The 26,792-nt window shown below is 42.7% G+C and overlaps 1 pseudogene across 2 annotated transcripts in view; it reads left to right on the top strand.

Annotated features, from left to right (window-relative positions):
* LOC147340335 (palmitoyltransferase ZDHHC3 pseudogene) overlaps positions 1-26,792 on the top strand; it is a 73,955-nt pseudogene that overhangs the window by 38,899 nt on the left and 8,264 nt on the right. Inside the window, exon 4 of one of the 2 annotated variants that reach the window (XR_015159328.1) lies at positions 1-26,792. This exon is cut by the window's left edge and continues 3,837 nt beyond it. The exons of the other annotated variant lie outside the window; for it this stretch is intronic. The product of XR_015159328.1 is annotated as a palmitoyltransferase ZDHHC3 pseudogene, transcript variant X1 (transcript). 2 annotated transcript variants of the gene reach the window in all.

Raw genomic sequence — 26,792 nt, 5'->3', positions numbered from 1 at the left:
GAAGAGATGCGGGTTCGATCCCTGGTTTGGGAAGATCCCCTCGAGGAGGAAATGGCAACCCACTCCAGTATTCTTGCCTGGAGAATCCCATGGGCAGAGGAGCCTGACGGGCTACAGTCCATGGGGTCGCCAATAGTCGGACATGACTGAAGCAACTTAGCACACACACCACTTTAAAAACACTGTTATTCAGAATATATTCATTATGTGAGTATACTATTTATTTTGAATATTTAGAATTTTTAGAATTTTCGTTATCAAATTAACCAGAAATTAATATTTCATTTACCATATGTAGATTTTTAAGTGTTCGTGAAGTTCATTTTAAGTATTCTTAATGCATCCTAATATTAAATATCAAATTTGAGAACCTTACATATAAATAGATTTAATTTATAAAAAAATATTTGTTTCCAAATCTGTGTTAGGGTTCTCTAGAGAAACAAAAGCAATAGACCTAAGGAATTAGGTCACACAGTTATGGAGGCTGACAAGCCCCAAGATCTGTAGGGTGAGTGGGCAAGCAGGAAGAGCCAGTGTTTCATTTTAAATTGAAAAGCAGAAAAAAGCTTGATGTTCCAGTTCAAAGACAATCAGGCATAAAGAATTCTCCCTTATTCTGGGGAAAGTCTGACTTTTTGTTCTATTCAGGCCTTCAGCAGATTGGATGGGGCCCACACGCATTGGGGAGGGCAATCTGCTTTACTCAGTTTACCAATTCACATGTTACTCTCATCCCAAAGGACCCTCACAGGAACACCCAAGATAATGTTTGGCCAAATAGCTGGCAGTCTGTAACCCAGTCAAGTTGACATATAGAATTAACCATCACAAGTTTACCCCCTGTCAACTTGACACTCATAGTCATCTCCTTAATGGCACCCCACTCCAGTACTCTTGCCTGGAAAATCCCATGGATGGAGGAGCCTGGAGGGCTGCAGTCCATGGGGTCGCTGAGGGTCAGACACGACTGAGCGACTTCCCTTTCACTTTTCACTTTCATGCATTGGAGAAGGAAATGGCAACCCACTCCAGTGTTCTTGCCTGGAGAATCCCAGGGACGGGGGAGCCTGTTGGGCTGTCGTCTGTGGGGTCGCACAGAGTCGGACACGACTGAAATGACTTAGCATATTCCAAATGAAGATAATACAAAGGTTATCCTTCTACTTAACATGATACAGCCGTCCTGTGTACAGCAAAAATGAGTTAACCCCTTCCCCAGAAGAGGAGGTAAAGTCCTTGTATGATGTCTCCTCTTCTCTTTGACATCCCATGACTTAAATATTATGATTTGCTATGTGAATAACTGCATATCAGGAACCAGGGGATATGTTAATTTGCTCAAACAATGAAACCACATTGGTACAGCAGCTACAACCCAAGTTACCACCTGGTTAAGCTTGCAAGGAAATGGCAGCCCACTCCAGTTTTCTTGCCTGGAGAATTCCATGGACGGAGGAGCCTGGCAGGCTACAGTCCATAGCGTCACAAAGAGTCAGACACAGCTGAGCGACTACCACTCACTCAAGCTTGCAACAATCTGCTGTCATTCTCCAAGATCCATCTGTCTTCTGCACAGGCCAAATAGGAAAGCTGAATGTGGATGGGATGGGAATCACTACCCCTTCATCTTTTAAAGCCTTGATGGTGACACTAATCTCTGCAATCCCTCAGGAATGCAGTACTGCATTTAGTTTATTATTTTCCCAGGTAGAGGCAGTTCTAGTGGCTTCCTCTTGGCATTTCCCACCAGCATCGCCCTCACTTCACAGATCAGGGAAACAATGGAGAGATTCTGGCAGCTGCTGAGTAGATCTACTGCAAGTATGCATTCTGTGACTGGGGAAAGAACCATAAGATGGGTTTGGGAACCCATGCAGCCCACTGTGAGACAGATCTGAGCTAAAACTACATTGATCCCCTGACCTCCATAAGCCCATACTCTGACTGGTGGGCCACAGTGGTCTTCTAGAAATAATGTCCGTTCAGAGTCAGTGTCCGGTAGTCCCCCCAGAGATCTGATTATTCCCTGTTACTCAATGCACAGTTACCCTAGTAAAAGCTCTAGGTCCTTTTGTGGAGGCTGAGAGAAAGATTAACAGTATGAACTCTTGGCAGTGTTCCTGTAGGAGACCTGGCCTCACCATTCCAACTTTCAGGATCTTATTCCTTACCAATCAGTTCTCTCTCACTTTAATAGGGGACACCTTGTAAGACCAGGAGTTCAACTTGTGTTGAAATTCAACCAGCTGCAGGGTGAGAATCTGGGTTTGATTTTCAGCAATCTCAGTCCTGGAACTACAGGAGATGAGGACCTCCAGGGTACACCTAGAGCCTGCCAGGTCATTTATGTGCCTCTTGTGCTGGAATTTCAAATTCTTGAGCTCCTTCTTTACTTTCCCCACTTTGTAGATCAGCCTTAGAAGCAACCAGACAATCTCATTATATTCATTAATTTAAGAAAAATGTTCAAAAATATATAGATCCTTGCTTCTTATGAGTAGTTGATTAGGAGTATCCACTGGTAATAGTTTGTGTGTCTCTATGAGCAGTTCATGGACTATCAGTGCTTTCTTTACTACTGGGATGGTCATTGTGTGTGTTAGTCACTCAGTCGTGTCCAAGTCTTTGCAGCCCCATGGACTGTAGCCCACCAAGCTCCTCTGTCCATGGGATTCTCCAGGCAAGAATACTGGAGTGTGTTGCCATTTCCTTCTCCAGGGGATCTTCCTGATCAAAGGATTGAACCCCAGTCTCCCGCATTGCAGGCAGATTCTTTACCATCTGAGACACCAGGGAAGTAGCCACCAGTCTCAAAACGCTAATCAGATTACAAAGCCAATTCAAGAAACCCCAGAACCAATTCAGAAATTCATTCTTAAAATTCTGTTCCTTTAGACTGCTTTCATTATCAAAATCAGGATTAGGGCTCTGCAGAGAAACAGAAGCAGTAGGATGTGTATATATAGATAAAGAGATTTTTTTAGAAAGAATTGGCTCATAAAACTATGGAGGCTAACAAGCCCCAAGATCTGCAGGATGAGTTGGCAAGTAGGAGACTCAGGAGAATCAATGGTGTAGTTCCAGCCCAAATGCCAACTGACCCAGGAAGAGCCATTGTTTTCTTTGAGTCTAAAGGCAGGGAACAGCTGCTGTCCCAGTTAGAAGACAGTTAGGGAGGAAGGATTCTTTTTTATCTGGGGGGGGGGAGGGTCAGCCTTTTTGTTCTATTCAGGCCTTCTACAGATTGGATGAGGCCCACTCAATCAGAGAGTGCAATCTGCTTTTTTCAGTCTGCTAATTTAAATGTTAATCTCATCCAGAAACACTCTCACATACACACCTGGAACAATGTACAAATATCTAGGCACCCTATGGCCCAGTAAGATTTACACATAAAATTAACCATCACAAGGTAATACTCTGGAGGTCCAGTGATTAGAACTGGGCACTTTCACTGATGAGGGGAATTAAGATCCTGCAAGCCATGCAGCACAGCCAAAAATAAATAAATAGAAAAAAAAATTAACCATCACAATATCATAATGGACTTTTGGGGTAAAGATGCAATGTCATCATATCTCCAAAACCAGCTCCATGTCCATGAATGGTGTTTACATCATGAGTGTTAGTCGTTCAGTCATGTCCAAGTCTTTGTGACCTGTTGGATTGTAGCCCACCAGGCTCCTCTCTCCTCGGAATTTTCCAGGCAAGAATACTGGAGTGGTTTGCCATTTCCTTCTCCAAGGGATCTTCCTGACCCAGGGATCGAACCCAGGTCTCCTGCATTGTAGGCGGATTCTTAACCACTGAGCCAGCAGGGAAGCCTTACTTCATGAGGATCATCTCACATTTGGATTTGAATGCCCAAGAAGCCCTCATTCCTCAGCTTAAATGTCTGATTTGTATACAAAATGTTTGAGAGAAGCAACAATACAAAACAGATGATTCTGTGTTAAACTATTCCAACAAATATTTCATGAATTACTTTTTATTTTGGAGCAATCACAAAGACAAGTTGCAAGAACAGTACAGAGAATTTTTTTCCCGAACCATTTGAGAGCAAGTTGCAGACCTAGTGACCCATCACTTCTGAATATTTCAATGTGCTTTTCTACAAACAAGGATATTTTCCTACATAACCACAATTCACCCATCAATGTCATGAAATTAATGTCGATCCATCACTATCACCTAATTCTCAGATCCCATCCAGATTTCACCAGTTATCTTAATAATAGCCTAAAATTTATAGCAAAAGGACTCAATCCAGGATCATGCATTGCATTTTTATGAACATTTTGAAACAAGTCTGTGTAGTGAGTGAGGCCATGGTGACAGGAAGATGTCCTGAAAAGCTGAGATTTAAGTAATATATTGTTTTGTACAGAGGAGCCTTCATCTGTAAGAGTTTGCCTTTTGATCTGATTTCCATGGGAAATGGTACTATCAGTATGGTGAAATGAAATACAAGGTACTAACCTCTTTCCTGTTTTCAACTTTGTATAAAGACAAGGGCTCAGAACATTCTTCTCTGTTGTTTCATAAGTGTGTGTGAGCTGAGTCAGAAGAAGAATATTTTCAAAAGTTTGTGAGCCACAATAAAAATTGAAAGTTTTTTTCCATGGTCAATTGGTACCTGACAGATTTGTGGAGAGATTAGCTGAATTTTTTGGTCCCTGAATATAGTTTATAGAAATTTGTAAGGATCATGTGAAAAGAGGTTAATGTGAACTGGCAGAGTTTGGGGGGTTCAAGCAAAAACTCTGGAAAGTTTTTGGAGCTTTGGAAAAGTGAGGTTAAAAGTTATTCCCTTGGTAATGTAATTTGAATCATAAAGACAAAAATTTTAATGGAGTAGAATAATGTGAATAACTTCAGGAAAGAATCATCATTTAAAAACCATTAAAATGTTCAACTGGATTTAAATGATTTCAAGAATGAAATAGAAATTCTGGCTAATGGTGAGAAAAACTCATAAATTTTTCCTTTCCATTTACCACCGCCTACTTGAGAAAAAAAAAGTTCTCATTAATAGCCACAATCAGATTTTGAAGAGATTATGAGAAGTCCTGATCAGGAATTGTGTGTAGCCATTTCCAGCATAAAACCTTATGTAAAATGTATATTCCAAAAAAGATGATCGAATGTGTCATTAAAATGTGAAAATAGTTTATTTATACAAATGAAAGATTTACTATCTCCTCTAATACTGTATAGTTTATTTTTGTCACAACTATATAAAATAAATAGAGGGACCTCCCTGGCGGTCCAGAGGTTAAGACCCAGCGTTTCCGCTGCACAGAGGTCGGGGGAGGAACCAATTTGATCCCTTCTATCTCTGGTCGGGGAACTAAGACCACACATGACGTGCAGCACAACCAAAAAAAAAAAAACAAAACAAAAAACCAAAGTAGCACATGTTTTCACCAAGCCCTCTTCCCACCCCTTTCTCCACACCCCCATACCTCCTCCGAATCGGAGCCACAGCCAAGGTGATGTTTCCTCTGAGCTATAGTCTTGCTCCAGCTCTGGGAGCCCAAGCACCAGGACTGAGAACATCTAATGATAATAATGGCAGCTAACAGTTACTGAGGACTTGATTTATGCCGAACACTAAATACAGGAAAAGAAGTGAAAGTCATTCAGTCATGTCTTACTCTTTGTGGCCCGCCAGCTTCCTCTGCCCATGGAATTCTCCAGGCAAGAATGCTGGAGTGGGTAGCCATTCCCTTCTCCAGGGGATCTTCCCGACCCAGAGATGGAACACCAGTCTCCTGCATTGCAGGCAGATTCTTTACTGAGCCACCAGGGAAGCCATACTAAATACATAATCTTATTTTAATTATCTTATTTAACTACTAAATACATATAATCTTTTTAGTTCTCACAATAACCCTCTGTGGTAGGTATTATTATTCTACTGTTCTCCTTCATTAGAAAGATATGGGATCTAGACTATAAGAGATTAAGTTATTTGCCAAAATTTACACAGCCAGTAATCCATGGAGGCAGGATTTGCACCCAAGCAGTTCAGTAGCCTCTGGGTGGGTGGTTCCTCCCCTCTGAGTACCCAATGTACCTGCTCCTTCTGGGCCCCTTTCTGCTCCCTGCGTGTAGGGTAAGGGAGTTAGAGAACGCCAGGTTTGGAAAAAGAATGAGACCGGCACTTTACAGAACAGATCACCTTTAATGAGGCAAGACAGGGCAGCAGTCAGATTAGTGAGCTGCTGCCCTAACCCAAGAAAAGAGTAAGTATATATAGGCAGATATGTGGAAATCTACTGTCTTAAGGGGGCCTGTTCTTCTCCAAGGTTGTCCGGATTAGTTATCTCTTAAACGGCTGGGGCCAGGGAAGGCAATGGCACCCCACTCCAATACTCTTGCCTGGAAAATCCCATGGATGGAGGAACCTGGTGAGCTGCAGTCCATAGGGTCACTAAGAGTCGGACATGACTGAGCGACTTCACTTTCACTTTTCACTTTCATGCATTGGAGAAGGAAATGGCAACCCACTCCAGTGTTCTTGCTTGGAGAATCCCAGGGACGGGGGAGCCTGATGGGCTGCCGTCTATGGGGTTGCACAGAGTCGGACACGACTGCAGCAGCAGCAAACAGCTGGGGCAAGGAATTCTAGAGATCGGCCAGAGGCTGGGACTCTCTGGGAGCTGGGCATAATCAACCTTAACCTCCATTTTTTTCTTCAGGTGGAAGAGGTTTTTTTTTGCATAGAATGGTGGGGAGGACCCGGAGGGGAGATTTAACTCCAGGCTATTTTGAGCTGTGTAATTCTCCTTCACTACTCAGCCTCAGCTATTCATCTGCAGTGGTTGGTTGTATAGAGGGGTCGATGTCAGGGCTATCCCAGGTCAAGCTACAGGCTGAACAGGTGACCATACAGTAGGACAGGCCCAGCTGGGACCACTGAGGTCTACAGTTAGGGGGAATCAGGAAGTAATGGAGGCACCAGCCCCTGATCAAGCCTGTTGCTAAGCCCCAGTCTGGGGAAAAGGCCTGGACTTTCACCTACACTCCAGTCTGGACCTGATCATGAGGCAACACAGTGTATGCCAACATCCAGAGGACAGAGATATGCTAGCAAGGAGATCTTTAGAAGAGAATGAGGCCTGAATACCAGGTAAAGGGCAGGAAAGGGCTCAATCCCTGTGGCACGTCCTGGCAGTAGTTGAGGGGATGAAATGGCCAGAGAGGAGGCTGGCCCTCAAGGCATCTCCAGAGCTTGAGTCCCTCTAGCCAGCTGCAACTCCCAGCCCCTTTGGACTATGCCCTTTCGCTCAAAGCAGGCCTCCAAATCCCATCTAGCTCTGTCTTCCACATTTTGCCACTATCACGGTTTCAGACCACCCCTTACCTCTCCCAAGTCTCTCCATCCATCCTGCAAGGTCTAAATCCAATCCCGCCCCCTCCAGAAAAACTTCTAGGGTCCAAGTTAAGTTCCCTTTCCTGATGAATTGGTTGATTTCTTTTTCTTTTCGTAGTCACCATTCTCAGGGAATCAAGCTAATATTTAATGTTATATAGCCTTTTGTTCGGAGAGGGCAATGGCAACCACTCCAGTGCTCTTGCCTGGAGGATCCCATGGGCAGAGGAGCCTGGTGGGCTGCAGTCCATGGGGTTGCGGAGAGTCGGACACGACTGAAGCGACTTAGCAGCAGCAGCAGCAGCAGCAGCCTTTTATGCATTGGAGAAGGAAATGGCAACCCACTCCAGTGTTCTTGCCTGGAGAATCCCAGGGACGGGGAGCCTGGTTGGCTGCCATCTATGGGGTCGCACAGAGTCGGACACCACTGAAGCGACTTAGCAGCAGCAGCAGCAGCAGCCTTTTGTTTGTCCTGGTAAAATATATTGTTGTGTGTGCATGTGTTTGTAATATATCTAAGGGTGTTATGTTGTATGTTTCATTCTGTTTCCTGTTCACACAGCAATATGTGCTTTTAATTTTTTAAACTTTTTGTTTTATAATTTCGGACTTATAAATGTTACAGACCCAATACAAATAATTCTCATATACTCTTCACCCCCCTTCCCCATTGTTATCATTTTACATGATCACAGTACAACTATCAAAACCTGGAAATCAACACTGATACAATACTATTAATCTATTCAAATTTCACCTTGAACTTTATTCAGATTTTACCAGTTTTTCACCTAATATCCTTTTTCTGTTCTCGGATCCCTCAATACAATTAGTTATCATTATTATGTCTCTCTGGTCTCCTCTAAATTACCATAGTTCCTCGATCTGTCCCAGTCTTTCATGACATTGACACTTCTGAAGAGTACTGGTCAGTTTATAGAATGTCCCTCAGTTGGGTTTTCCTGATGTTCTTGCATGATTAGATTTAGGATTAGATTAGATTAGATTAAATGTATGCATTTTTGGTAAGGACCTCAGAAGTGATGCAGCCTTCCCAGTCCATCATGACAGGGGGTATGGGATGTTCGTATATCATATTATTGGTGATATTAACTTTTATCACTTGATTAAGGTGGTGTCTTCCACTGTAAGATTGCTATTTTCACCTTTGTAATTAATAACTAACTTGTGACGAGACACTCAAAATATCTTCACAAATATTCTGTGTTTCACCAAGGTTTCACTCACTAATTTTAGCATCCACTAATGATTCATGCCTGATACAGTTGTTACTGTAGTGTTTCCAGATAGTGATTTTTTCTATTTCAACTGTTCCTTCCACACTTTTTAAACGTTATTAGACTTCTCTTGTATTAAAGATTTTGCTTTCTCCCCTATTTATTGGGCTTCCCAGGTGGCTCTAGTGGTAAAGAATTCACCTGCAATGCAGGGACACAGGAGACTCAGGCTTGATCCCTGTGTGGGGAAGATCCCCTGGAGGAGGAAATGGCAACCCACTCTAGTATTCTTGCCTAGAGAAACCCATGGACAGAGGCTAGTTCATTCATTCATTCATTTGTTTACATCTGTAGGGACTCATGAGTTCTTATTTTATTTTGTGGATTATGATTCATTACACTCTTTATTTATTTTGTTGATCAAATTGTCCCAGATTTGGACATTGGGAGATCCTTTAAGTTGGCTTTTGTGTGCTTTTGACATGTTCCTTTCATTTTAAGCCCATCTTAACTCTCTGGTCCCAGCCCTGAAATCATCCATGTCTCTAATATGTTTAGATAGATTATAGATAGATAAATATATAGATGTGTGCATGTTCAGTTGCTCAGTCATGTCCAGTTCTTTGCGACCCTATGGACTGTAGCCCCCAGGTTCCTCTGTCCATGGGATTTTCCTGGCAGGTTACTAGAGTGGGTTGCCATTTCCTTCTCCAGGGGATCTTCCCGACCCAAGATTGAACCCACGTCTCCTGCACTGCAGGCCGATTCTTTACCACTGAGCCACCGGGGAAGTCCAAATAAATAGATAGATGCTTTATATATCAGCAATATATCTATATATCAGCTTTATTGAGATATAATTGTCTAAAATATACATACTAAGTTTAACACCATTATTGAAATACAATTCACATATCACACAATTCACCCATTTAACTGTACAATTCAGTGTCTTTTAGCATATTCAGAGTTGTTAGACCATCATCACCATTTAAGCTTTTGATATTTTCATCACCCGCAAAAGGAAAATCTGTACCTGTTAGCTGTCATTTCCCATTGCCCTTCAACCTCCATCTGCCACCTCCCTAGGCAATAGCTAGGGCTTTCCCGGTGGCCCTAGTGGTAAAGAATCCACCTGCCAATTCAGGAGACATAAGAGAGGTGGGTTCGATCCCTGGGTCGGGAAGATCCCCTGGAGGAGGAAATGGCAACCCACTTCAGTATTCTTGCCTGGAGAATCCCATGGACAGAGGAGCCTGGAGGGCTACAATTCATAGGGTCATAAAAAGTCGGACACGATTGAAGCAACTTAGCATGTAGGCAACGGCTAATCTACTTTCTGTTTCTATAGACTTCCTAGTCTGGACATTTCACATAAATGGAATCATACAACATGTATCTTTTGTTTCTGGTTCCTCTCATTTAGCATAATGTTTTCAAGGTTTGTCCATGTTTTAGCATGGGTCTGTACATCACCTATTTCTATTGCAAACAATATTCCATTGTATGGATATACCACATTTTATTTATCCATTCATCTGTTGTAGACATTTGGGTTTGTTCCACTCTGGTCTATAATAAGTAATGGCAGCAATGTATTGTAAGACATATTCTTACATGTAAGACATAAAGCAACCTCAGCTGCTTTACAGCACTGTGGTGTACAAAATCCTTATTTTTCCTGTCTACTCAGCAAGAGTGGACACCCAGATTGCTTCTGATTCTTTGCCATCACAGATTTTGAGGTGATGAGCACCCTTCAATATGTTTCCTCATGCACATTTGAGAGAATTTCTTTGAGATGTATGTCAAGGCATGGAATTGCATAGTGTTTGTTCTTGACTGGAGTCCTCCAAAAGGGCTGCTCCATCTTCACTCCTATCAGCCATTTACAAGGATCATCGAAAAAGCAAGAGAGTTCCAGAAAAACATCTATTTCTGCTTTATTGACTATGCCAAAGCCTTTGACTGTGTGGATCACAATAAACTGTGGAAAATTCTCAAAGAGATGGGAATACCAGACCACCTGACCTGCCTCTTGAGAAACCTATATGCAGGTCAGGAAGCAACAGTTAGAACTGGACATGGAACAACAGACTGGTTCCAAATAGGAAAAGGAGTATGTCAAGACTGGATATTGTCACCCTGCTTATTTAACTTCTATGCAGAGTACATCATGAGAAACGCTGAGCTGGAGGAAGCACAAGCTGGCATCAAGATTGCCAGGAGAAATATCAATAAGCTCAGATATGCAGATGACACCACCCTTACGGCAGAAAGTGAAGAAGAATTAAAGAGCCTCTTGATGAAAGTGAAAGAGGAGAGTGAAAAAGTTGGCTTAAAGCTCAACATTCAGAAAACTAAGATCATGGCATCCGGTGCCATCACTTCATGGCAAATAGATGGAGAAACGGTGGCTGACTTTGTTTTTCTGGGTTCCAAAATCACTGCAGATGGTGATTTCAGCCATGAAATTAAAAGACGCTTACTGCTTGGAAGGAAAGTTATGACCAACCTAAAACAGCATATTAAAAAGCAGAGACATTACTTTGTCAACAAAGGTCCGTCTGGTCAAGGCTATGGTTTTTCTAGTGGTCATGTATGGATGGGAGAGTTGGACTATAAAGAAAGCTGAGCGCTGAAGAATTGATGCTTTTGAACTGTGGTGTTGGAGAAGACTCTTGAGAGTCCCTTGGACTGCAAGGAGATCCAACCAGTCCATCCTAAAGGAGATCAGTCCTGGGTGTTCATTGGAAGGTTTGATGTTGAAGCTGAAATACTTTGGCCACCTGATGCAAAGAGCTGACTCATTTGAAAAGACCCTGATGCTGGGAAAGATTGAGGGCAGGAGGAGAAGGGGACGACAGAGGATGAGATGGTTGGATGGCATCACCAACTCAATGGACATGGGTTTGGTTTGGTGATGAACAGGGAGGCCTGGCGTGCTGCAGTTCATGGGGTTGCAAAGAGTCAGACACGACTGAGCGACTGAACTGAACTGAACTTATAGCTTCACACACACACACCAACACTTGGTCTTATTCAGCTTTAAAATTTTTTTCATCAGTCTAGTAGGTGTAACAATATATCTGCATTAGTCTTTGTTGTTGTTTTGGGCCATGCAGCATGTAGGATCTTAGTTCCCCAACCAGGGATCGAACCTGAGCCCCCTGCAGTGGAAGCACAGAGCTCCACTGGACCTCCAGGGAAGCCCCTTTAGTTTTGTTTTAATTTCTATTTATCTGATGGCTGCTTAGTTTGAGCATTTGTTCATGAGCCTGTTAGCCTTATGGCTTGCTTTCCTTTTCATATTCTTTGTAGACCTGTTTGCATCTGAAGTCCTCTCCAAAGGTTTCCCTTCTGTGTGGTCTATACAAGTGATCCCAATCCTGCAGGAAACCTGGATGTCAACCAGGGATTCTATACTCTGTACCATGGGGCACTCACAGATGCCTCTCTCTCTGATTTCTTGACCTGTCTGAACAGACTTCCCTAACTCTGGTCCTCAGCACCCTCTTCTTTTCAAAATCTCCCTGTGGATCAAGGCCATGGTGGTGGAGTCACATTCATGTCTCCCTACTGACCCTTAGGATGCAACTCCTGTGCTTTCCACACACTTACACTCATCCCTGTTATGTGTCCACAAGCTATCTTTCCCTCCCCAAAGCTATATAACCTTTTATCAGAAAACTCCAGGGACACTCCACTGTCCAAAATCTCCTGAAAGGATTCTATGTGGGGCCCTCTCAGGGGAAGGAGGCACCATAGAAGCTATCATCCAGGAGGTTTCACTCTTGTTAAGGCCCTGCACTACCTATCTGGAGCAGATCATGAGGATAAAACATGGGGTACCCTCTCCTCAAAGAAGCATGGAAGAGCTTTAGAAGAGCCTGAGACCTGAGTGCCAGGAACCACTAGGAAGGAGGCACTGGGGCAGCCAGGCCAGGGAGAGAGAGATGTATGACCTTCAGTGACTTTGGAGAAATGATGGCCATGGCCTTTGGGCACCTCCAAGCCCAGGCCCCTCCCTCACTAGCCTTAGCTCGTAAATCCTTCCAGATTATGCCCTGTTCCGAAGTAGACTCTTGGCACCTCCCCCACCATCTTTTTCTCACCCACAGACTCCCGCCTTTATTGTGGCTGCCTCCCTCTACTCCTATCCTTATTTGGACCACTTCCCTCTCTCTACCTTCAACCCCAACATCCCACAAAATCCAGATATAATCATAGGTTCTCTAGGGTGCCTTTTCCGGGTCCATTCTCTGGTCAAGGGAACCAGAGCTGGCAGGTGCTGGAACCAGAGCATGAAGTGGAGAGGACTCTCTTCACCTCAAAAGTTTGGGTGTCCTCCAACCCTGTCTTGAAGCTGCCATCTTTCTGGAGGTCGCCATAGGCTGCAGGGCTCACAAGTGAAGGCTCTCAGTGACCAAGGCCCTGTGAAGTTAAAGCCCTGCAGTTTCCCACGTCATCTCCCTCCCACCCTACTCCAAACTCATTGTTCCAGCCATTCCCAGCAGGACAGCAGGGCCCTGCTGTCTGGTCTCTAGGCTTAGCTACTGCTGCACCCTCAGGTTGATTTTCCTCTCTCTCTTTATAATCAGGCACCTCCTAACTCATCACTCCAGACAGCTAATCACCACCTTCTCTGGGATCTTCCCTTACCTTTTCCCTCAGGCTACAGAAAAGTGGAAATACTAAGCTATGAAGAATATATAAAGTTGAAATAGAGAACACAATAGAGGAGTAAAATAGGTTGAATACAGATGAAGAATGAATAAGGGAATTGGGAGATTAGATTGAAGAATTCTTTCAGAAAGCAGAAGAATAAAAATGTAGAAAATATTAAGTTAAAAAACTAAGAGAAATGGAAAATAGAAAAGCCTTGATAGTGGTCTCAGAAAAAGAGTAAAAATAAAAAAACGAGAGGAGAAAATACTTAAAGAATGGAGGTAAATATCCCAGGATTAAAGTTTACTGAATATCAAATCAGTTTACAAACATCAATTGTACTTCTGCATATAAGCAGATGCAGTTAGAAAATAAAATGTTTTAATTAACACTTAAATGCCATTTAAAAATCAAATATTTAGAAATATGTCTTAAAAGGACATGTAAATGCTTTGTGGGTTGCAACCCACTCCAGTGTTACTGCCTGGAGAATCCCGGGGACGGCAGAGCCTGGTGGGCTGCCATCTCTGGGGTTGCACAGAGTCGGACACGACTGAAGCAACTTAGCAGCAGCAGCAGCAGCAGCAAGTGCTTTGTGGAGAAAACTGTAACTTTTTAAAGAGAGATTAAAGAAGATGTAAACAAATGAAGTGATATACCATATTCACAGGCTGATGAACTCAATATTACAAGGATGTTGGTTCTCTTCAAATTGATTTACAGATGCAATATAAATCCAAATAAAGCCTTAATGGGTAGTCATTGTTTTGTGGAATTTGACTACTTCCAAAATGTATATAGAAATGAAAAAGGCCAAAAATATATATTACTCCTGAAGAACAATAGAGAAGTTTTATTCTATCAGATGACCAGATTTTTAAAATAAAGTTACAGTAATTCCGACCATAGTATTGCCGTGCATGTATGCTAAGTAGCTTCAGTCATGTCCAACTCTTGTGACCCCATGGATGGTAACCCAGCAAACTCCTCTGTCCATGCTATTTCCCAGACAAGAATACTGAAGTGGGCTGCCATTTCCTCCTCCAGGAGATTTTCTTGATCCAGGGATCGAAACTGCATTTCCTGCATCTCCCGCATTGGCAGGTGGATTCTTTACCACTGACCACTGGGGAAGCCCCATAGTTCCACTAGCCTAGTGGAACAAACCGCTCAGAAAAAGACCCATGTATGTGATTTAACAAAATGTAGCACTGGAGAACAGAAGTACCAGGGCAATTTTATGTTGAACCAATTGGGTGTCCAAATAGGAAAACAAGCAAACAAACAAAAACACCTAAATTGGAATGTTTACCTCACATATCTAAAACATCAATAATTCACAAATAGTTATAAACCTAAATGTGAAAAGCAAAGAAGATAACATAGGAGAATATATTTTTGACTTTGGGATAGTAAAACATTTCTTAAAACAAGACACCAAAATTACTAATGATGAAGGGATTGATAAAATGGACTACATTAAAAATAATAACTTATTTTCACCTAGGCTTCCCTTGTGGCTCAGCTGGTAAAGAATCTGCCTGCAATGCTGGAGACCTGGGTTCGATGCCTGGGTTGGGAAGATCCCCTGGAGAAGGGAAAGGCTACCCACTCCAATATTCTGACCTGGAGAAGTCCATGGACTGTATAGCCCATGGGGTTGCAAAGAGTCGGATACAATTGAACGACTTTCACTTATTTTCACCTAGAAATACCATAAACTGTGCAAAGGTAAATTACAGAATGGGAAAAGATATATTTTCATCATTTAAAACCATCAAAGATTTCATATCCAGATTACAAAATGAAATCTTACAGTTCAACAAAAGATCTATAATCAATAGAAAAATATTCGACAGGGAATTCCCTGGCAGTCCAGTTGACAGGACTCCATACTTTCACTGCCAAGGGCCCAGATCCGATCCCTGGTTGGGAAACTTAACATCCCACAAGCCATGGCCAATAAATTTTTTTAATTAAAAAATATTTGAAAGATTTGAATGAACACTTCACAGGAGAATATCCAATAGCCAGTAAGTGGCCACGAAAAGGTGCTCAATTTCATTAGTTTTCAGGGAAATGCCAATTTAAACCATATGAGATACTATGCTTCTCAGATTGGCAAAAATTGAAAAGTGACAGTACGGATGGTACTGACATGGGACAGACAACAGGGCCTGAACCTAAAAGTTTCTCTGAAAAATAGAGCCTATATTAGAAAACAAACAAGAAACCTCTGTATCTCTTCTAGTCACCAGACTGATGTAGCCTGAAATCAGTCATAAAGCCAAATACCGCAGGTTGTTGAATTACACCGCAGGCTGAATTCACCAGATCTCCAGGTCTCTTATGTGAAACCTAAAGACTTCTGGTTGCCAGAAGAATGGGACCTTGGGAATTGAAATTGGTGCATCAAAGTTGATTTGTATTAACCTGAGCGATACCTAAACACCAGCTTGCACTGAGTCTCCCTTGGTGGCAGAAGCAGCCCTTCCTCCACAGTCTAATGGGACTGGACCTGAGTGACTTGGGGATCCTCCAACGATTTGGCTCATCTTTCTCAAGATCCATTCATATCACCTTTTGGCGCCTCCAGCCCCATTACTGGATTCAGACTCCTGTATGTCAGACCTGTGAGAAGAAAGCCTAATTTATGTTTGCAGAAACCCCAGTAATATATGTGAGAATTGATTCTATGCATGATAGATCATAGGGAAATAAATACAATTTTAGATTGGGCCAAACATTTTTAGTTGTGGTAAAATACATATAACATAAAATTTGCCATTTTATGGGCCAAAGAACTAAACAGACCTTTCTCCAAAGAAATATACAAATGGCTAACAAACACATGAAAAGATGCTCAACATCACTCATTATCAGAGAAATGCAAATCAAAACCACAATGAGGTACCATCTCACGCCAGTCGGAATGGCTGCTGTCAAAAAGTCTACAAACAATAAATGCTGGAGAGGGTGTGGAGAAAAGGGAACCCTCTTACACTGTTGGTGGGAATGCAAACTAGTACAGCCACTATGGAAAACAGTGTGCTGCTGCTGCTGCCGCCAAATCGCTTCAGTCGTGTCCGACTCTGTGCGACCCCATAGACGGCAGCCCACCAGGCTCCCACGTCCCTGGGATTCTCCAGGCAAGAACACTGGAGTGGGTTGCCATTTCCTTCTCCAATGCATGGAAGTGAAAAGTGAAAGGGAAGTTGCTTAGTTGTGTCCAACTCTTCGTGACCCCATGGACTGCAGCCTACCAGGCTCCTCCATCCATGGGATTTTCCAGGCAAGAGTACTGGAGTGGGGTGCCATCGCCTTCTCTGGAGAACAGTGTGGAGATTCCTTAAAAAACTGGAAATAGAACTGCCATACGACCCAGTAATCCCACTGCTAGGCAGACACACCGAGGAAACCAGAATTGAAAGAGACATGTGTACCCCAATGTTCATCGCAGCACTGTTTACAATAGCCAGGACATGGAAGCAACCTAGATGTCCATTGGCAGATGAATGGATAAGAAAGCTGTGGTACATATACACAATGGAATATTACTCAGCTATTAAAAAAAATGCATTTGAATCAGTTCTAATGAGGTGGATGAAACTGGAGCCTATTATACAGAGTGAAGTAAGACAGAAAGAAAAAGACCAATATAGTATATTAATGCATATATATGGAATTTAGAAAGATGGTAACGATGATCCTATATGCGAGACAGCAAAAGAGACACAGATGTAAAGAACAGACTTTTGGACTCTGTGGGAGAAGGCGAGGGTGAGATGATTTGAGAGAATAGCATTGAAACATGTGTATTATCATATGTGAAACAGATCGCCAGTCCAGGTTTGATGCATGAGGCAGGGTGCTCAGGGCTGGTGCACTGGGATGACCCTGAGAGATGGGATGGGGAGGGAGGTGGGAGGGAGGGTCTGGATGGGGAACACCTGTACACCCATGGCTGATTCATGTGAATGTATGGCAAAAACCACCACAATATTGTAAAGTAATTAGCCTCCAATTAAAATAAAAAATTTTTTTAATTTGCCATTTTAACCACTTTCTAGTATACAGTTAGGTGGTGTTAATTACATTCAAAATGTTGTGTGACCATCACCATTATTGAATTCCCAAACTTTTTTTTTTTAACCATCCCAAACAGAAGTTCTGCACCCATTAAGCAATAACGCCCATTCCACTCTGCCCCTAATTCCTGGTAACCTTTAACCTACTTTCTGTCCCTATACATTTGCCAGTTCTAGATATTTCATATAAGTGGAATCTTAACAATATTTGTCCTTTTATGTTTGGATTATTTCCCTTAGAATAATATTTTCAGGGCTCATGCTCTGTGATGACCTAGAGAGGTGGGACTGGGGGGAGGGGGAGGTTCAAGAGGGAGGGGATATATGTATACTTACGACTGATTCACGTTGTACAGCAGAAACCGACACAACACTGTAAAGCAATTAGCCTCCAACTAAAAATAAATTTTAAAAAAGAACCTGTTGCCAAATCCAAGGTCATGAAGATTTACCCCTGTGTTTTCTTCTAAGAGTTTTGTGGTTTTAGCTCTTGTATTTAGGTTGTTGATCCATTTTGAATTAATAGTATAGGTATGAGGTAGGGGCCCAACATCGTTCTTTTGCATATAAAAATCCAGTTGCATCAGCACCCTTTGTTGAAGAGACTATCCTTACTCCACTGAATGGACTTGGCACTCTCGTCAAAAACCACTTGGCCATTTGATTTGTCTTTTTCAAGATTGTTTTGACTATTCAAGGCCCCTTGAAATTCCATATGAATTTGAGGATTGGCATCTCCACATTTCTGCAAAAAGGCTGTTGGAATTTTGATAGGGATTTTGTTGAATCTGTAGGTTGCTTTGTGTATTAGTAACATGTTAATATAAACTCTTCCGATCTGGGGACTTCCCTGACAGTCAAGTGGTTAAGACTCCAAGCTTCTAATGCAGGGGGTTTGAGTTCAATTCCTGGTCAGGGAACTAAGATCCCGCATTCTACGCAGCAAAAAAAAAAAAAAAAAAAAAAAAATCAACCTTCATTGTGGCATGTGGCATCTCTAGTTGTGGCATATGGGATCTAGTTCCCTGACCAGACATCGAACCCAGGCCTCCAGCATTGAGAGTGCAGTCTTAGCCACTGGACCACCAAGAAAGTCCCCTACAGATATCTTTTAGATGGTATTGTAAATGAAATTGCTCTTAATTTCAAAACACAACTGATTTTTATGTGTTGATCTTGTTCCTTAAAGCTTTGCTGAATTTATTAGATCTAGGCCTTTTCTGCATCTGAAATGCCCTTTCTGCATCAGTTGAGATGATCATGTAGGTTATTTTTTCCTTGTTGTATTAATGTGATGTATCTATAACCCTGATTGATTTTCTGATGTTGAACCACTCTTGCATTCCTGGAACAAATCCCACTAGATCATTCTGTATAATCCTTTCAATATGCTGTTGGATTCTGTTTGCTAGTATTTTGTTGAGGATTTTTGCATCTGTATTTATAGGGATAGTGGTCTGTAATTTTCTTGTGATATCTTTGGTTTTGGTAGGGCCAGACTTTTCAGTATGGGTGCACTTAGCATTCCTGGATGTATGTACTGTGTTAGCTAAAGCAGCTAGCAGTATTTCTAAGATTAGTCCTACTGACTGAAACCTGGACTCAAATGTTAGTCGCTCAGTCGTGTCTGACTCTTTTTGACCCTGTGAACTGGGGCCCGCCAGGCTTCTCTGCCTATGGAATTCTCCAGGCAAGAATACTGGAGTGGGTCGCCATTCCCTTCTCCAGAGAATCTTCCTGACCCAGGGATTGAACCTGGGTCTCCTGCATTGCGGGCAGCTTCTTTACCATCTGAGCCACCACACCAGGGAAAGCCTGGACTCAACAGTGAAGTGAAGTCGCTCAGTCGTGTCCGACTCTTTGCGACCCCATGGACTGTAACCCACCAGGCTCCTCAGCCCATGGAATTCTCCAGGCAAGAATACTGGAGTGGGTCGCCATTCCCTTCTCCAGAGAATCTTCCTGACCCAGGGATTGAACCTGGGTCTCCTGCATTGCGGGCAGCTTCTTTACCATCTGAGCCACCACACCAGGGAAAGCCTGGACTCAACAGTGAAGTGAAGTCGCTCAGTCGTGTCCGACTCTTTGCGACCCCATGGACTGTAACCCACCAGGCTCCTCAGCCCATGGAATTTTCCAGGCAAGAGTACTGGAGTGGGTTGCTATTTCCTTCGCCAGGGGATCTTCCCAACCCAGGGATCGAACTCGGGTCTCCCGCACTGCAGGCAGACACTTTACCGTCTGAGCCACCAGGGAAGCCCAACAGTAGCCTATGTTAATTGTACAACTGTACAGTGTAGAGGGAGGAATCCAAATGTTAGTGACATCGATGGTAACTGGTGAGCATAACTGACTTCCAAAGGTTTAGGTCAGTAAGAATGGTGGGCGGCGCCGGCTCCTGCAGCCGCCGCCACCCCACTGAGGGGCGCTTGATGGGCGCGCCGCCTCGCGTCCGGCCGAATCCCGGAAGCTGCGGCGCCTCCTGCCGGGGAGCCATCGCCGCAGCCTGAGGTCGGGTCACCGGTCGGGGGCTGCCTGAGGAGCGACGACGGTGGCGGCAACGGGAGCCCCACCAGGAGTCTGGGACTGAGGAACTGACTGGGGCTTCACAAGGCCAGTATGGACAGAATAGCTTAGGATGTTTATCCTCGCCCTCCGCTTCTGAGACTTTGAGCGGAAACCAGAGTGCTTCCAGTCAGAGAAGTGCGTCCCACCTTCTCACCCCTATCCGACGGGCGCCATGTGGTTCATCCGCGATGGCTGTGGCATTGTCTTTGCCATTGTCACCTGGTTTCTGGTCTTATATGCGGAGTTCGTGGTCCTCTTCGTCATGCTGATTCCATCTGGGGACTACATGTACAGCGCCATCAACGGAATCGTGTTCAGCGTGCTGGTCTTCTTGGCCCTGGCTTCCCACTGCCGGGCCATGTTGACCGACCCTGGGGCTGTGCCCAAAGGAAATGCCACTAAAGAATTCATCGAGAGTTTACAGCTGACGTCTGGGCAGGTGCTGTACAGCTGTCCCAAATGCTGCAGCATCAAGCCCGACCGAGCCCACCACTGCAGGATTTGTAAGCGGTGCATTCGGAAGATGGACCACCATTGTCCCTGGATCAACAACTGTGTCGGCGAGAAGAACCAGAAATACTTCGTCCTGTTTACAATGTACGTAGCTCTCATTTCTTTGCACGCCCTCATCTTGGTGGGATTCCACTTCCTGCATTGCTTTGAAGAAGACTGCAGCTCCTTCTCGCCCACCACGATGACCCTCCTCATCTTCCTCGGCTTGGAGGCGCTGCTCTTCCTCATTTTCACGTCGGCCATGTTCCGGATCCAGATGCTCTCCATCTGCACAGATGAGACGGGAATAGAACAACTGAAAAAGGAAGACAGAAGATGGGCCAAGAAAACAACATGGGTGAACCTGAAAGCCGTTTTTGGCCACCGCTTCTCTCTAGGCTGGGCCAGCCCCTTTGTCATGCCAAACCAAGGGAAGGCAGACGGGTACCAGCATGTGATCTGAAAGACCCTGACCAGCATTGCCACTCAGACACAAACCACATCCCAGCACTACCCTTGGATTGGGTCTTAAGAATGTCCAAACCGAAAAACCAACACAACAACTCTAAATAAGACATTTTTTGTTTAATGTCTCAAGTAAAATGGCAGAACATTGCAGAAAAAAAAAGTCTCCGTGTTTTGTTTTTAAAAGATCATCCTTTCTGCTTTTCTTTTTCCTTTTAAAAAATATAATAGTTTTATTTATTTTTGGCTGGGCTGGGCTGGGTCTTCATTGCTGCATGCAGGCTTTTCTCTAGTTGCTGTGAGCGGGGCTACTCTGTAGTTGTACTGCAGCTTCTCGTTGCAGTGGCTTCTGTTGTTGCAGACCACGGGCTCTAGGGCATGCCGGCCTAGTTTCGGCTAACTGGCTCCAGAGCAGAGACTCAACAGTTGTGGCACATGGGCTTAGTTGCTTCATGGCATGTGGGATCTTCCCGTACTAGGGATCGGACCCTTGTCTCCTGCATTGGCAGGTGGAGTCTTTACCACTGAGTCACCAGGGGAGCCCTCTTTTTTACTTTTTAAAATCATTTGTTACCCATTCATCTGCTGGTGGACATCCAGGTTGCTTCTGTGTCCTAGCTATTGTAAATATTGCTGCAATGAACATTGGGGTACAGGTGTCTTTTTCAATTCTGGTTTCCTCGGGGTATATGCCCAGTAGTGGGATTGCTGGGTCATATGGTAGTTTTATTCCTAGTTTTAAAGGAATCTCCATACTCTTCTCCATAGTGGTTGTATCCATTTGCATTCCCACCAACAAAGTAAGAGGGTTCCCTATTTTCCACACCCTTTCCAGCATTTATTGTTTGTATACTTTTTGATGATGGCCATTCTGACTGGTGTGAGATGATGATACCTCATTGTGATTTTGATTTGCATTTCTGTAGTAATGAGCTCGGAGACGGCAATGGCAATTCATTCCAGTACTCTTGCCTGGAAAATCCCATGGACGGAGGAGCCTGGTGGCGACTGAGCGACTTCACTTTCACTTTTCACTTTCCTGCATTGGGGAAGGAAATGGCAATCCACTCCAATGTTCTTGCCTGGAGAATCCCAGGGTTGAAGGAGCCTGGTGGGCTTCCGTCTATGGGGTCGCACAGAGTTGGACACGACTGAAGCAACTTAGCAGCAGCAGTAATGAGCTATATTGAGCATCTTTTCATTTGTTTATTAGCCATCTCTATGTCTTCTTTGGAGAAATGTTTGTTTAGATCTTCTGCCCACTTTTTGATTGGGTTGTTTGTTTTTCTGGTATTGAACTACTTGAGCTGCTTATGTATTTTGGAAATTAATTCTTTGTCAGTTGTTTCATTTGCTATTAGTTTCCCCCATTGTGAAGGTTGTTTCTTCACCTTGCTTATAGTTTCCTTACATACACACAATGGAATATTACTCAGCTATAAAAAGGAAGCCATTTGAGTCAGTTCTAATGAGGTAGATGAACCTATTATAGCCTATTATACAGTGTAATATTGTAGAGAGTAAGGCAAAGAAAAAGACAGGTACTGTATATTAACACATATATGTGGAATCTAGAAAGATGGTACTGACAATCTTACATGCAGGGCAGCAAAGGAGACACAGACATAAAGAACAGACTTTTAGGATCAGTCAGGGAAGGAGAGGGTGGGATGATTTGAGAGAATAGCATTGGAATATATACATTACCATATCTAGAATAGATAGCCAGTGAGAGTTTGATGTATGATGCAGGGCACCCAAAGCCGGAGCTCTGTGACAACCTGGAGAGATAGACTGGAGAAGGAGATGGGAGGGGGCTTCAGAGGGAGCGGACACATGTATCCCTATGGCTGATTCATATTGATGTATGGCAAAAAGCATCACAATATTGTAAAGTAGTTATCCTCCAATTTAAATAAATAGTTTTTAATAGGAGATTTTTTTAATTTATTTATTAAGTGAAGGATAATTGTTTTACAGAATTTTGTTGTTTTCTGTCAAACCTCAACATGAATCAGCCATAGGTATGCATATGTCCCCTCCCTCTTGAACCTCCCTCCCATCTCTCTCCCCATCCCACCCCTCTAGGTTGATACAGAGCCCCTGTTTGAGTTCCCAGAGACATACAGCAAATTCACATTGGCTATCTATTTTACATTTGGTAATGTAAGTTTCCATTTTACCCTCTCCATACATGTCACTCTCTCCTCCCCTCTCCCCGTGTCCATAAGTCTGTTCTCTATGTCTGTTTCTCCACTGCTGCCCTGAAAATAAATTCTCCCATACCATCTTTCTAGATTCCATATATATGCGTTAGTATATGATATTTATCTTTCTGTTTCTGACTTACTTCACTCTGTATAATAGGCTCTAGGTTCATCTGCCTCATTAGAACTGACTGAAATGTGTTCCTTTTTATGGCTGAGTAATATTACTCAAAAGTACCACAACTTCTTTATCCATTCATCTGGTGATGGACATCTAGGTTGCTTCCATGTTCTAGCTATTGTAAATAGTGCTGCAGTGAACATTGGGGTACAAGTGTCTGTTTCAATTTTGGTTTCTTCAGGGTATATGTCTAGGAGTCATATAGTGCTGGGTCATATGGTGGTTTTATTCCTGCTTTTTTAAGAAATCTAAGTACCATCATACATAGTGGCTGTATGAATTTACATTCCTACCAACAGTGTAAGAGCATTCCCTTTTTTCCACACCCTCTCCAGCATTTATTTTTTGTAGACTTTTTGATGATGGCCATTCTGACCAGTGTGAGGTGATATCTCATTGTAGTTTTGATTTGCATTTCTCTAATAATGAACGATGTTGAGCATCTTTTCATGTGTTTGTTAGCCATCTGTATGTCTTCTTTGGAGAAACATCTGTTTAGATCTTCTGCCCACTTTTTGATTGGGTTGTTTGTTTTTCTCGAATTTTGTATGAGTTGCTTGTATATTTTGGAAATTAATCCTTTGTCAGTTGTTTCATTTGCTATTATTTTCTCCCATTCTGAGGGTTGTCTTTTCACCTTGTTTATAGTTTCCTTTGCAAAAGCTTTTAAGTTTAATTAGGTCCCACTTATTTACTTTTGTTTTTATTTCCATTACTTTAGAAGGTGGGTCATACAGGATCTTGCTTTGATTCATGTCATCAAGTGTTCTGCCTATGTTTTCCTCTAAGAGTTTTATAGTTTTTGATCTTACATTTAGGTCTTTAATCCATTTTGAGTTTATTTTTGTGTACGGTGTTAGTAAGTGTTCTAATTTCATTCTTTTACATGTAGCTGTCCAGTTTTCCCAGCACCATTGAAGAGGCTGTCTTTGCCCCATTGTATATTCTTGCCTCCTTTGTCAAAAATAAGGTACCCATAGGTGCATGAGTTTATTTCTGGGCCTTCTATCTTGTTCCATTGGTCTATATTTCTGTTTTTGTGCCAGTAGCTTAGTGTCTTGATGACTGTAGCTTTGTAGTAATCTGAAGTCAGGAAGTTTGATTCCTTCAGCTCCATTTTTCTTTCTCAGGACTGGTTTGGGTATTCTAGGTCTTCTGTGTTTCCATATGAATTGTGAATTTTTCTGTTCTAGTTCTGTGAAAAATGCCATTGGTAATTTGATAGGAATCTCATTGAATCTGTAGATCGCATTTGGTAGTATAGTCATTTTCACAATATTGATTCTTCCTACCCAGGAACATGGAATATCTCTCCATCTGTTATGTCATCTTTGATATCTTTCATCAGTGTCTTATGATTTTCTGTATACAGGTCTTTTATCTCCTTAGGTAGGTTTATTCCTAGATATTTTATTCTTTTTGTTGCAATGGTGAATTCAGGATTTATTCCTTAATTTATTTTTCTGATTTTTCATTATTAGTATATAGGAATGCAAGTGATTTCTGTGTATTGATTTTGTATCCTGCAACTTTGCTAAATAAGCTCTAATAATTTTCTGATAGTACCTTTAGGGTTTTCTATGTATAGTATCATGTCATCTGCAAACAGTGAGAGCTTGACTTCTTCTTTTCCTATCTGGATTCCTTTTATTTTTCTTCTCTGATTGCTGTAGCTAGGACTTCCAAAACTATGTTGAATGATAGTCGTGAGAGTGGACACCCTTGTCTTGTTCCTGATCTTAGGGGGAATGCTTGCAGTTTTTCATCATTGAGAATAATGTTTGCTCTAGGCTCATCATATATGGCCTTTACTATGTTGAGGTAGGTTCCTTCTGTGCCCATTTTTTGAAGAGTTTTAATCATAAATGGGTGCTGAATTTTTGTCAAAGGCTTTTTCTGCATCTATTGAGATGATCATATGGTTTTTATCTTTCAATTTGTTAATATGGTGTATCACATTGATTGATTTGTGTATATTGAAGAATCCTTGCATCCCTGAAATAAACCCAACTTGATCATGGTGTATGAGCTTTTTAATGCTTTATTGAATTCTGTTTGCTAGAATTCTGTTCAGGATTTTTGCATCTATGTTCATCAGTGATATTGGCCTGTAGTTTTCTTTTTGTGTGTTGTCTTTGTCTGGCTTTGGTATCAGGGTGATGGTGGCCTCATAGAATGAGTTAGGAAGGGTTCCTTCCTCTGCAATTTTTTGAAAGAGTTTTAGATGGATAGACATTAGCTCTTCTCTAAATGTTAGATAGAATTCACCTGTGAAGCCATCTGGACCTGGGCTTTTGTTTTTGGGGAGGAGATTTTTTTAATCACAGTTCCTATTTCAGTGCTTGTAATTGGGTTGTTCATAATTTCTATTTCTTCCTGGTTCAGTCTTGGAAGATTGAACTTTTCTAAGGATCTGGGACTTAAATCCTCACTGAAGATGGATTCTTACCCTTGTACTCTGAGTGGGCCGGGATCAGGGCTGAAGCCCTAAAAAGTGTCCTTGACACAGTGGCCTCATGCCCCATGTGAGCATAATGCCTCCTGATTCGTGAAATCAATCGCCTGCCTTGTACTCTATGGGCCCTGGGTGTGTAGAATGATTTTGGAGGTGGGGGGTGGAGATGAAAGGGGTCTTATTTGTATTCTGAATCACAAGTTATATTCCAAATAATTATTTGGAAGAATGCGAAGGAAAGAAGTTTTTCCCATTTAAAATGCCTTACACAATCACAAGAAGAAAATGACGTAGCTTCAGGCAAGCTCTGTTTCCTTTGTTTCTTCTGCTTACTGACTGAGCACCCAACCTCCCTCCCTCTCCTAGCACAGTGTCCATTCAGCAGTGTTACTGCCTAAGTGAAACAGCCACAGCTGCCCCCAACCCGTCGACGCCCCTCTTCCTCATTTTGTAAATTTTCGCAGTGGGTTTACTTTCTGATATTTTAGACCCATAAATGTGTACATACCCATATCTTGTCTGTATTTCAACCTGAGAGACAGTGGACCTGCGTTAGCTGACCGTGATGCAAGGGCAACATTACAAAGTTGAGAGATGACCGTCCATCCCCTGGAATTGGCAGACATCTAAGCCTGTAGTACTGAGACTGAGTAGTGTTTCCACTTGCACACTTGTGTGTTGAGTCTTAGTTGAAGGAGGAAGGGCCTGAAGACGGGGAGGGGGGAGTGCGGGGGGTTGGACGCAGGTGAGAGGAAGAGGAGCACACATCAAATGTAGGTCACAGAAATCCAGATGCTGACCATCTCACACGTGGTATTGTTTTTTAAATGATCACCACAAACCTTTGTTTTAATCTTTTGCTTGGGGTGGGTTTGGGGTGAGGTTTATTAAATCAGCCCTGGGTGGGGAGAGATTTCATCTAGCTATGTGATCTTTCAGAAAAGTAAGTGGAACATGCTGCCTCTTTTCAGTTCTGCCAGTGCTTCCACATGGAAACCAAATGCAGTAAAAATTTTCAAAATAAAAAGAAATCAGAGTGCTGGAATCAA

This window comes from Bos grunniens, chromosome X (genome assembly GCF_055505025.1).
Source record: "Bos grunniens cultivar Pamir isolate PY7600 chromosome X, Bosgru_T2T1.0, whole genome shotgun sequence".
Taxonomy (NCBI): Eukaryota; Metazoa; Chordata; class Mammalia; order Artiodactyla; family Bovidae; genus Bos; species Bos grunniens.
Note: the sequence above shows the minus strand (reverse complement) of the source record. Positions and strands in the feature narration are given on the sequence as shown.